This window comes from Macrobrachium rosenbergii, chromosome 56 (genome assembly GCF_040412425.1).
Source record: "Macrobrachium rosenbergii isolate ZJJX-2024 chromosome 56, ASM4041242v1, whole genome shotgun sequence".
Lineage (NCBI taxonomy): Eukaryota > Metazoa > Arthropoda > Malacostraca > Decapoda > Palaemonidae > Macrobrachium > Macrobrachium rosenbergii.
Window position 1 is genome coordinate 9012918 of NC_089796.1, and position 13884 is coordinate 9026801.

Genomic DNA, 13884 nt, shown 5'->3' on the forward strand with positions numbered 1-13884 from the left:
TGTAGGGTTCTGAGTAAAATTTTCATTTCTAAACGAATTTCCAACATTCATAACTGATTGCATGCACTCAGGTAAATACGATTTCTGTATCCCTTTGCAAACAAATAACACAGAAAGCAAACACTGTATAAAATCATGCATCTACTGCTCTGTCTATCCATACAACCACATATTCCAGTGAAAATTCCCGGAACTGCAATGCCCTTACTCGTTGATCCATTTATCTGCAATTTATGGCTCTTTGTCTTACAAATAATTTCGATATGTTCAGCCTATTCTCTTGGAGATTATTCTGGCTTTTTAAAATTTCTTTTATGGATCAGTTTATCCCGAAAATGAATAAATGGTTTAGGAAAATTGGTGACAAAATAATGTTCTTTGGGAATACTCTTAAGACAAAATAATGAATATAAACGATACCTCGATATTCAGAAATGTAAAAACCAACCATTAAAATATTATTTTCTATATGGTATAAACAACGGTCTATTGCTTTGATAAATTATGAAACTAAAGTTGCATTATTTAAACACTGACCAGCTTCACGGAAAATGATCAAACTAAACTTAAAAAAAAAAAAATTTCATGCATCAGCAGTGGGTCATCTCCCGGATACTGCGTTACAACAAGCACTAGGTGTTATTTAGGTGCATCAGAGAAAAAAAAATGGTTGGCTAGTTTCCTCTAAAAATAATGCGTTGTCATCAAATAAAAACACATTTGATATCATCACTTATTCGTGATCTTACTGGAAAAATAAAGTCCGCAGTGGTATGTACGTACAAGTATATTGCTATACATGATCAGTTGGCCTCTTTAGCCTGAAGAAAGCTTCCTGTTTATAGCAATATACTACATACATACTACTGCGGACGTTATTTTTCCAAAAACACATATCTGACACCACGACGGAAATAGCCCTATTTTTCACGAAGATTCAAGTATCTGGAAAATCATCAAGACCTCACAGAGTGGGTTTTAGTTCAAGACCGAAATTAATGTCTGTTTGCAGTCGACATACTAGGTTCTTTTATGAAAATACAACCACAAGTCTATGTCTAAACCTACTAACAACCTTAAAAACAGCAATCAACCCCAGGTAAAACATCCTGTTGGAGGCAAAACTAAAAAAATAAAATGAACAATGTTGTGAGAAAATATGACTTGGCCAAAGGTATAAAAAAATGAGAATAATACTATTATTCATTACATACCGGGAAAAGTATACAAAACTAAAAGAATATTTTGTTTGCATCCTCGGTTAAGTCAGCAACCCCACAAAGAGAGAAAAAGAGAGAGAGAGAGAGGCTTTCACGTAGAAAAACTTCCTGACCTCTTATCTCGGCTTCAATGGCTTACATAAAACCACTATTGTTAAGTGACTTAACATTTTGGCAATAAAATATTACAGAATAATCAAAGATAAAATAAGCTCACGAAAATCCAAGATTTGGGAAGAAATATTATCGAGAAAATATTTTCGAACTGATACAAAATACAACCTCCAACCAATTTAATAAGCTCAAGGGAATAACCTGATGATTACATGACATAAAACACGATGAACAAACGTGAAGGAAGGAAGGAATATGAAATTTATGCTAAGCGCTGGGACCTACGAGGTCATCCAACGTTGAAAGGGAAATTGAAAGTAAAACGATTTGAAAGGTGTAACAAGAGGAAAACATCGCAGTTGCATTATGAAACAACTGTTAGGAGAGGGTGGAGAGTAAGATGAAAGAAAGATAATATGAAAGGAGGTACAGTAAAAGAAATGAAAGGGGTTGCAGCTACGGGGCCGAAGGGACGCTGCAAAGAACCTTAAGTAATGCCTACAGAGCACTGCGTGAGATGCACTGACGGCATTGCCCCCTACGGGACGAACAAACGTGAAAAGACTTGAATTAAAAATACAAGTGTAAAATCCAGCGAAAAGTCATTTGAACAGTATCTACGAAAAGCCCGTGGGTTATACGCTTGATCTGCAATGATTACGGTTTTAAGCCCCAAGTTGACAAAAGGTAATGGAATGTACATTTTGCAGGATTTGCACAGTTATCCCCTTGATCGTCTGGGATATGTAACGAGCATAGGACCATCCGAACTCTCTCTCTCTCTCTCTCTCTCTCTCTCTCTCTCTCTCTCTCTCTCTCTGTGTAGGCCCGAGTTCGAGTCTCCGACTGGCCAATGAAGAATTAGAGGAGTTTATTTCTGGTGATAGAAATTCATTTCTCGCTATAATGTGGTTCGGATTCCACAGAAAGCTGTAGGTCCCGTTGCTAGGTAACCAACTGGTTCTTAGCCACGTAAAATAAGTCTAATCCTTCGGGCCTGCCCTAGGAGAGTTGTTAATCAGCTCTGTGGTCTGGTTAAACTAAGGTATACTTAACTTACCTCTCTCTCTCTCTCTCTCTCTCTCTCTCTCTCTCTCTCTCTCTCTCCTATTTTCACAAAAGATCTAGCATGGATTACTATACAAGTCTCAGGCAAATCACACCCATCAGTTCCACTAATTATATAATGGAATTAAATCTTTAAGAGACATGATATCGTTATGCATATGTCTTCTTGTCTATTCAAGAGGCGATTATAATGATGGCCTGCAAGATAAATAATTTTATATCGTTCGAAACTGAACCAAAACGGAACGTCACCTTTCAAGAGATGCAGAAACAGCTACTGACTTGCTAATTATGACAGTGGTATGGAGCAAAGTCATTAAGGTCAAATGACCTTAACCTACACCATTCACCATATAAATAAATAAATTCATTCTCTATGCTATACTGAATACTGATCATAATATTATCCTGTGAAATCTTTGGTAATGATTATAAAACATTTAACATAAAATAAAACTTAACTTTTTATTTAACGCTATGCGATGCTAAATATTTCTAAGTACGGTATTCATTATAGTACAGAGAACAAATTTATTTAGATTCCAAGGGATAGAGTTTTCCTTATCTTTAACGAATCAATATATCAGGTACACTTTGAACATAGAATCAGTGTTTGCTGTGATCAGAATTACCCACGACTTCACACAACCTTGTAATTACTCATGCAAAGCACTACATTTTATCCGATACATTACCTACACGCAAGTCCCTCACCTAAAACTTCCCTTTTCGTCAACGTTACGGTGAAATACAGTAGATCTGAATATTTCTCATACATTATGAAATATCGTGTTGAAATTCCGTATGGCTTCTCCCTCTTCAGTTTTACCGTAGGGTTATTTTTTTTAAGCCACATGAATAATTCAATTTTGATAACCAGTCTCCAAAGCCTATGATCTTCTCCGAGTTGGATCACATTTTTCTGTCGGTTAGTTTTACCATTAAGCTACAATTCTCAAGAGCGTATTGAAAAGTACACCCAAACCTAAAAGCTATTTCACCTATTTACTGAGGCCACTGAGAAAATGTGTTTACTCCCGAACTCGGGAAAATTATACAAATACCAACGCACTTTTACGTGTGGAACAGAAATAAATTTCTTTGACTCACATCAGATTGAACCCAGGTCTTTTCGTTTGAAAGACCTGGTTGATCCTGATGTGAGTCAGAAATATATATATATATATATATATATATATATATATATATATATATATATATATATATATATATATATACATATATATATATATAATTATATATATATATATATATATATATATACATATATATATATATACATATATATATATGTATATATGTATACATATATATATATATATATATATATATATATATATATATATATATATATATATATATGTATATATATATGTATATATATATATATATATATATATATATATATATATATATATATATATATATATATATATATATATATATATATATATATATATATATATATATATATATATATATATATATATATATATATATATATATATATATATATATTATATATATATATATATATATATATATATATATATATATATATATATATATATATATATATATATATATATATATATATATATATATATATATATATGCTTCTGTCACTAAATAACGTGACAATATATTTAGTCAAGGTCACAGGAAAAATAAAAGGAGTACCAAGCGCTTTCGTGTTCTTTCAACACATTTTCAAGGTACAATGCTAAAAACACCGAGAATATCATAAAAGCTGAAAAATATAAACACAAATGTCCAAGATCCGGTTAAAATTAGTACAGCAGGTATATAACAGCTCAACAGGTGATTAAAAAGACAGTCTTACAAATCTCTTTAACAACAAATGCGTCTAGTTTGTACATAGCCTGGCTATGTACAAAGGTGCAAAATATGGTAGGCCTATTAAATATTAGAGATGAGACTAACATTTGATGTTGCATCTTGCGACTGGATTACTCTGTTGTTTGAGTTGCACAGACTTCCTATAGCCAACGGACAGTCAACACAAGTTATTGTTTAAAGCCTTTACATTTTTCAGCTCCAATGCTGAAAATATTAAGACATTCAAGGAAAAATGAAGCCTTTCTTATTCTCAGTGTTATGCTGTGTAACACCTCAAGTCGTGTTCAGTATCAAGCGAAGTCGAGAGGAGAAGAAATCTCGTTATTTCTCATATTTAAATGTTCGTGAATAGCAATTGTGGCATTTTTATCTAGTTTGGAGCAACCTTGCAACCAGATGCAAGAACAGAAGCTTAAATTCACTATTCTAACCCTAAGGAATCTTACTTATGAGATATAACGGACAAATGTCCGTCCAGGGATCTTATCGGAACTCAAAACAGTCGTGACACGATTGGATCAAAACATTGCCCGTTCGATTCGCTTTTAATAAGCCGTCGACTTAAGACAGCAAATTGCTTTGGATTTGAAGACATTCACACATAGACACTCCATTCTGTATACTTTTCTAAAAGTTTGTTCAGCTGTAATGGTGCTGATAATTATACATCTTAAGAAACCTAATTATTAAGACTCATCAGAAAGTTCACTGAAGACAGATCCATTCAAACGAACACATGAGATACAAACTCTTCCCAACTAATAGTGTATAACTGAACAACGAAAATATGGAGCATGATGAATAAATATATATAAACTCGCACACACACACTAACATTTACATATATATACACTATTTATATATATATATATATATATATATATATATATATATATATATATATATACATATATATATATATATATATACATATCAAATGTATATATTATATATATATATATATATACATATACAATTTATATATATATAATATATATATATAAATATATATATAAAATATATATATATATATATACAAATATGATATATAAATTACATATATATAAATATATATATATATATATACAGTATACAAATATATATAAATATATATTTACATAAAATACATATATATGTATATATATATATATATATATGTATATATTATATATAAAATATATATATATGTATATATAATATATATATATATATATATATATATATATATATACTGTATATATATATTTAGATATACATATATATATATGTATATATACATATATATTATATATTTGTATATATATTTATATATATATGTAATTGACTTATGAAAATGTGGAACGTTATGAATATATAAATAAAGACAAAACCCACGAAGGAAAGAGTGCTGCGAGGCCTTTCGACTGTCGTCCTTTACTTAGCAGACTGAAGAAATATTTTTCCATTATGCCAAGTGAAAGGACGACAGTCGAAAGGCCTCACAGCCCTACATTGTTTCTTTTTCTTCGAGGATTTTGTCTTTATTCATATATTCATAACGTTCCATATTTTCGAAATATATAACCATTCAACTGCAAGAAATAAAACGCGGAAAATGAAAAATAAATAAACACTTAAATACATAAACGACCATGCTAGTTATATAACGTTTTTACATTAGTCATTTTTGGATGATGCCAAATAAAAAAAAAAGTTCCATATCCTTTTCTACTGTAGGTAAAACGATTTTGCTGTAAATGTCACAACTCTTAACCTTTCCATCCTATGGGGATGGAGGGTCTGCAGTCCCGACTGAAATAACGTAATGGTTAGAAATGCTTTTCCACTGTCAGAAAATCTGTTCATTCTGTTCCATCTCCGTCCAGTTGATTTAATAACTTTTTTTTTTTCTTTTCATTCATTTGTCGAGTTTTGCCAAGTTCGCTTTGCTTTGATTTGTCGAGTTAAACTTTTTCTATAGCTATGCAGAGTTCCGGATACCCATCTAGAAAGAGCACAGGGCAAATGGATAGAAATTTCCTCAGATACAAAGACATAAAACCAGAAATACGGGAGTACTTACCATCGTTCTGCTTATTATGACCTACTGCCGTTTCAGCCGCTGCCTGAGTTTTTTGAATGCTCCAGAAAACCTCATGTTTTACGAGTCATGAGGGTTAGAACTGTCGGAAAGTTTGAAATCAGTTCCTTTTTCAGCGTACTTTTGGCTGCATTTGTAACAAAGCTCCGGACATCTCTCCCCAAGTCTCTGCTCCCAGCTGCTTTGTATCATCCGTCGATCTGAAAATGATTCACGTAATGAATTAATGATCACTCCATGTGTTTTGGCAAACCGTTGCTTCCCACATTCCTGTCAACTAGTCAATACTTCCAGTGACCTTTTAACTAGCAAACAATTCCCACTGGCCATAAACATTTCAGCATTCATTAAAATCTTTACATTGTTTTAACAGCATCATAATATCAAAATGATGCGTTAGGACATAACTAAACTCCCCTGAAGACAGGCTAGTGTTAGGATAATTTGGTTCGGAAGCACCTAGCCTAAGTATTTAAGTTGTGATGACAGAGGCTTAATACTATCCGTCTTAGCTTAGATTATTAAAATGTCAAGCCATGTATGTATGTATACTGTGCCTCTGTCGACTGGAGAAGTGAATTGACATCTAGCAGTCAGACAAAATGGAGAAAGGCACAGTGCCAGAACCCTAATCATCAAATATCAGCCGAGAATCCGAAAAGTAACGCCAACTGCTTCCTTTCCTCTTCCAGGTGCGACCCATAAGTGTCGACTGATAGCCAGGATAATTATTCACTGCTCAGCTCCACAAACGAACAATTAATTTTAAAAAGGCGTCCTTATATTAACTGGCAATTATCTGAACTCGGGTTTTTTTCGATAGTGAAACATGAATGCTACTGGTCACACTAATAAATGAACCCTCTCTCCTTGGCACACTTTTCAACAATTACACATAATGCATTCAGAAATTCAGTAATTACGCATGACTCATTCGGACCCCCCCAAAAAAATCTCTCCTAGCAATTAATCTTCGAATTCAGACTCATGATTAAATATCAAGGTCGCCACGAAAAAGACACGGTAATGTTGCATGGGCGAGATTCTTGTGTGCTTCTGTTGCCAGACAAAAACGAAGTTTCCGCATGGCTAAAATGAATTTTCTTCTTAAATCTATTTTACCTTTTGCAAGTTTTAATTTTATTTTTGCTTTATAATGAGATTTGAAATATGTACCGTATTTTTCTCATTTTTGCTAGCCTATCTCGTTCAAGACTCTCTCTCTCTCTCTCGGATTTGACACATCTCTCCAATACTTTGCGACCTCCTCCTCCTCCTCCCCCTCTCCCCCACCCCCAACAAAATAAAGAAGCAGACTCGAGAATCCGATACTGGTCGTCTTGGACAAAATCAATCTTATCTAGGTTTTGCCGAAGCACGTTTGAGGACCTCGAGTCTCCGAGTTCGACGAATTCTGTGTAAATCCCGTAAAACTGCGTTTCTATTCCTCACCAGGTTTTCTTCTCACATTCCATATAGGAAAGTTCCTTTATACATTATATATATATATATATATATATATATATATATATATATATATATATATATATATATATATATATATATATATATATATATATATATATATATATATATATATATAATGTATATGTATATATATATATATATATAATATATGTATATATATATATATATATATATATATATATATATATATATATATATATATATATATATATATATATATATATATATATATATATATATGTCTTGTCAGTACTTTGGTCAGTCGCCAGACGATGCAAGACACCTTTAATACGAAATTCTTCCGCAGATGAGACATGGGACTAACTTCTTCATCCCGGTATGATGATGATATATGTTTATGAAAAATAAACTTATTTTTGGTAGGGTTGGTTCCAGAGAACAATAAAAATTGAGTCAGTGCTACATATATACTTTACAGGCCAAATCGAAGATGAAATCTGTCCATAAATGTTCCACATCGTCAACCGGTTTTATATTCCTATATAGAAAACCTACCAATGAAAAAGAATTACTGGAAACAGTCATTCACCTCTATCATATTCACAGAACAACCATTTTCTCATTTTTCCCGTCTGTCTTTAAGAAAACTTCCGAATTTAAAACACTTTTGAACAGCCTTCATTCTCTCAGTGAGCCCTGACCACCTCGAAAGGCCATGCAATGACCTCTAAACTTCTCAATTTCCTATTATTTTTCCATAATTGTTTCCATTCAAAGCCACGAAAGTCTCCCTGGGAAATGGAATGAATTGATCATTTCCCTCTTCGAAGATGACTGCTTTTCCACTTCGCCACAACCAAGGACATGACTTCATCTCAACTCATAAATACATGTTTTCATTCTGCTAATTCTGATCAAAACACCATCTGAAACAACCAAACAATCAAAAAAAACTTTGCCATCTGTTATTTTCACAATCCCGTGAAAAATATGCATTCTGTTTAAGAAAAGGAGCTTTCGAAAAATAAAACCTTTTTTACACTGAGAGTATCCTGGAATTCATTTTATTTGTCAATACAGCTTTAACAATGATTTGTAATTTAATGATAGTAATGTTGTGGGTCGAGACGAGAAGTCCCGACCCTTGGGACGTCAAGTGCCGTCCCGAGTCTTGGACAATGGAACATTCCTTCCAACTACTTATAAAAGGACCGTGGGTAAGAAAGTCTGGCAAGTCTAATTATGGGGTTTATAACCAGTAGTCCATCGATGTTAAACAGAAAAAATGGATGGACTCAAATTACTTTTTATCGTGTAGAATTTTCCTTCGTGAAAGGGAGTCTTTTCCTTTCGTTTCCCTTCAATACACAAAATAAAACGAGAGAGTAATTTCCTCTTGATATTCCGTTTTCTGTCAGGAAATCAAAACGATCCCTTCAACACGACAAAGATCAAAATGGGGGAGACGAGAAAGCTTCGATATAGGCTGTCTCGTAAATTGGACTTAGGTGTAGAAGTTTGGCCATTTTGGTTTATGAGAGAGAGAGAGAGAGAGAGAGAGAGAGAGAGAGAGAGAGAGAGAGAGAGAGAGAGGAGGGGGAGAGTGGTGGACATGGGGAAGGCGCAAAGCTGAAGGATGAGTGGAGCAAGATAAAAACAATGGAGACTTCTAACGAGGAGGCTTGGAATGGAAGTCTTGATTGCAGGATACTTCAAGATAGAGACGTCGTTGGTGTTTTCCCTGACAGAGAGAGAGAGAGAGAGAGAGAGAGAGAGAGAGAGAGAGAGAGAGAGAGAGAGAGAGAGAGAGACCTCAACTTATACAAAAGATTATAATTACCTTAACCACCGAGAGCAACAATATACAAAATGTATAAAAAAAAAGGTTTAGAAATATTAAAAAGTCAACTGGCTTTTGATCAGGAATAGTTAGCCTTGATCACGATCCATAAAATGATCAACCATTCCAATTTCCCTCCAAGAGTAAAAAGCCTTTGAGAGAGAGAGAGAGAGAGAGAGAGAGAGAGAGAGAGAGAGAGAGAGAGAGAGAGAGAGAGAGAGAGAAGCATTAAATGTTAACCACCTTTAGCAGGACATTGGGTATACTTACGTGCACTATGCCTGGCAAATTTTATGTCAAGTCATTCACCGACTTAATGGCGTAATCTGAATTTAAAATGAAAATAAGAACATAATTACAATTAGGAATATAGAGAATATAGAGGGCCATCTGCATGACACGTTAAAAAGTACAGCAGCAGGTTAAATATTGTTTATGAGCAAAAATAAAAACTAATAAAATAAATCAAAATAATATAAGACGACAATCAACCCAGTAACGATAAACTAATTTTACATCATCAGCAAAACATAAAATAACGGTAGGAAAAATAGGATAGGAAAGAAATGCTGGAAATGGAACATGAAGACTAAAGAGAAAACGTGTTTACCTAATGTAAGGATGAAATAGAAGAAATCCCGTCCTTTAGGAAGCTAACTATCAGGTGGTCAAGTTGTGGATAGGAAAACTCCATTAAGAGCCCGCTGAAATTCAGACGCGTCCTGTCAGGAGCACCTGGGGAAAACAAACTCCAGGTCTGCCTTCCGGGTCCCTAAGGCAAATGGGCTTGACGCTCGGCAGGTCCCTTTTAAACGCCTGTATAGCCTATAGCCTCAAAAAAGGAGGCGGCTCAAAAGACGACCTCAAAAGGCACGACTACGAAGACTTCAGAATTGTCGTATCTCTCTCTCACTCTCTCTCTCATGTAATTTGTGAAAATGACTATGATAATTTTGTCAAATGGCTTGTCACTCATCTTGCAAAAGTTCCTTAACTTGAGTGAAGTTTATATATATATATATATATATATATATATATATATATATATATATATATATATATATATATATATATATGTATGTATATATATATATAAATATATATATATATATATAAATATATATATATATATATAAATATATATACAGTATATAAATAAATATATATGTATGTATATATATACATTAAGCCTATTTATACATGTGTACATATGTATATATGTATATATATACATATATGTATATAGACAAATATATATACATATATATATATTTGTGCATATATGTGGATTTTGTGTTTATGTATGTACATATATATATATATATATATATATACTTATGTATATTAGTACAGGTTCTCCTGGGGTGAAGACAAAAAAACCCCAGTCAAAAAATGGACGACCTAAATTGTTATAAGGACATGAGAGTTATCACAAAATTGGGTTACGATTACAAGGATCAAATACTTATGCATTAAGCTCAAACAAAAACTAATTTTCGTTCCTCTACGCTGTACCGAACTGAACCACTCAACAATATTTAAAACCAAGGGATCGTTCAAATTGAAAACTGCCACTGCCTGTCAAACACTCATTGAATCACAAAAAAAAATACTAAAATTATCTTCCTATCTTCCTTTTGGGTGCTAGTGGTGCACCTTTGCATTAAAACTCCTTGTTATAAACTCCAATTTCAACACCCCTCATGGATTTAAGCCTATCTATAAAGTTGCATTCAGTGTCTTTATGCTCTTCTGCATGCACCATAAAAACTATACAGGTCACTCTTCTACCAGATTCTGTTCACTATCATTTCAGTATCAGCTAAATGAAACCAGGTAGTTTCGAAAAATGAGTTGCTGGCACCCTAAAAGGAAGAACTCGGTTCCTTTACGGGGTTACCTTGTTCAATAATTTCTCAAAATCAAATGGGGTAACTAACTTGCATCAAGTAGAAGATTATAAATTAGTGAAGTTCTAAAAGCTCTTGTGGCTAGCCTAATGCCAGCAAGACGTATTTAGTCTACAATTTTCAATCTGTTTGGAGTTGTTGAGGAGTATATTTCACACACATTGGATAACTTACACAGCAAAAGCATTCTGCTAATTTACGGAGGGGTCTAACATGCACCTCAAGACTTATGTGCTCACACCTTTTAAATATTCAATACTCCCACACACTTCACTTTCAGTACTTTCAATTGTGTCACTTATATTAGCCTGATCAAACGTCACCACCAAAAACCTTGTTTCCTCTATAAAAAGGATTCGTCTACCTTTGATGTAAATGCCTGGGTTTGCATGTACCCCATAGACGATGCAAAAATTAATTACAGTTTTCTTCCAACTACATCCCTTCTTGCCCCTACAAATGATATGGAAAGGTCATCCACAAAGATCGTGGAGAATATGATAGAATAATAAAGGATATCCCATTTACAGCCAATGAAACAATGTTATTCAGCACTGAGCCTTAGTGTACTCAGTACTCTTAACATTTTCCTGCAGACAGAGTCCTGCTGACTCTAACCTGAAATAAAGGTTTGGTCAAAAATGCCAGAAATCATTGCATCAAAAATTCCATGAATTACTGCAGTTTCCCTCTAGTTCACAGGACTGAATCGGTTTAAGAATAACTAGGCCCTCAAGCAGTGTCACATGTCTTCTCTATTCATGCTTCCTTTGGTGCAGACATGTAAATCTTGTTCCAAGGTTATACTGTAGTAGTGACAGTCAAGGAGAGCAAAACCTCACCTCACCGGGTATGAACTCAGCAACCTTTGTTAAGTTAGGTTAGATGTGTTTGAGTTAGGTTGCAACACCAAGGATGACATAAGGACCCAGCATCCTAGTTTAGGTTAGGTCTCGACTATTATTTTAACTTATTACAGTGCATCAAGTCCGGTAAGGAGGGAGGTCCACAAAGGGTCAAAGGACCTCTCCCCTCTAAACCGACCAGGTAAGGATCCAGCACCCTGGGTTAATTTAGGTTGGGTTAGGTGTAGTTAGGTTAGGTTGCAACTCTATTATTTTAATTTAGAATACCCTAGGTTAGGCCCAGCAACCTAGGATAGGTAGGTTGAAAATTTCTTTGTATATCACTTATCTTTTGTGTTTCCCTCACTCCAAAACCTCAATATACCACTGTGGTCAACCATAATTGTGTGATATATGGGGGTCCTGTATCTATACAAGTACTATTGCTACCAAAATGAACAATCAAAAACGTTCAAAGAACACACAAATTAGGAAAATCATTTTTCCTGAACAATTATGGTTTAAAGTAAAATTTACCCAATTTTCTTTGCAGTACTAATAAACTGCATACTTACTGGTGGGCTTGTCATATTTCTGACTCTCAGAAATCTGTTCCCTTGGCTGGGGCTGGGCCCAGCCTAGTTGGCCCACACGGCTAATTGGTTTATGATGTGTATGTTAACCTACCTACAGAAGGGGGAAATACCAATCTTGAGATAACACAATTTACAATAGCGACTGTCCTTGTGACGACAAACAAAATGAAACTTGGCACTAACTAAGCACGCCTTCTAACGGCAAGTAACTAAGCTAAGTTAGCTAACCTCTTTCTCTTATCCATGATCGGCCGTTCAGGTTCGGGTTGGTGGTTGAGGCTTTACCTTTGCAACGGCACCTCTGTTATTCGTGTGGTGTTTTCCTGAGTTTTGAATGTTTCCCTCTTTTATTTTCTTTTGTCTTATTCTCCACATGTGATTTAAGGTTTCTTTTTTTCATTTTGTGTTACTTGTCACCGAATAGAAACTTTGCTACTATTTCAATTGTGTCCTCTTCACGAGGTTAAATGGTTGGACTATTGAACCTCTTTCTTTTCTGTATTTCTGGCAAAATAACGGATGTAAAGCTGGACACTTCCTTCATTGTGTCTATTTATGATATTCAATCTCGTAAAACACTTATAAAATACATTTCGAACATTTACATCAAAACCATCAAATGTCACGCAAAAAGCATGGAATTAGGGAAATCACCAAAGTTTAAAGAAAGAAAACGTAAATTTGGATAAAAAAAAAAAAATGCTACAGAACGTGTACCGTAATTAAATCCCAATGACAAAGCCTCGTCATTTCCTTATAAACATAAATAAAAAAGAAATTCTTGCTCTTCTCTCCCGTTCCCCCTCCCTCCCCAGACTGGCACCTGGCTACGCCTATACCTACACCTATATTTCTATATATTTTACAAATAATAATATTAA

The 13884-nt window shown here is 34.0% G+C and overlaps 1 long non-coding RNA gene across 2 annotated transcripts in view; it reads right to left on the minus strand.

Annotated features, from left to right (window-relative positions):
* LOC136836591 (uncharacterized) overlaps nucleotides 1-13110 on the minus strand; it is a 22508-nt gene extending 9398 nt beyond the window's left edge. For both annotated transcript variants that reach the window (XR_010852434.1, XR_010852435.1), the window contains exons 1-2: nucleotides 12983-13110; nucleotides 6346-6563 (exon numbers count right to left, since the gene is read on the minus strand). This is a non-coding gene — a long non-coding RNA (uncharacterized lncRNA). The remainder of the gene's footprint in view (nucleotides 1-6345; nucleotides 6564-12982) is intronic.
* Between the last annotated feature and the right edge of the window lie 774 nt (nucleotides 13111-13884).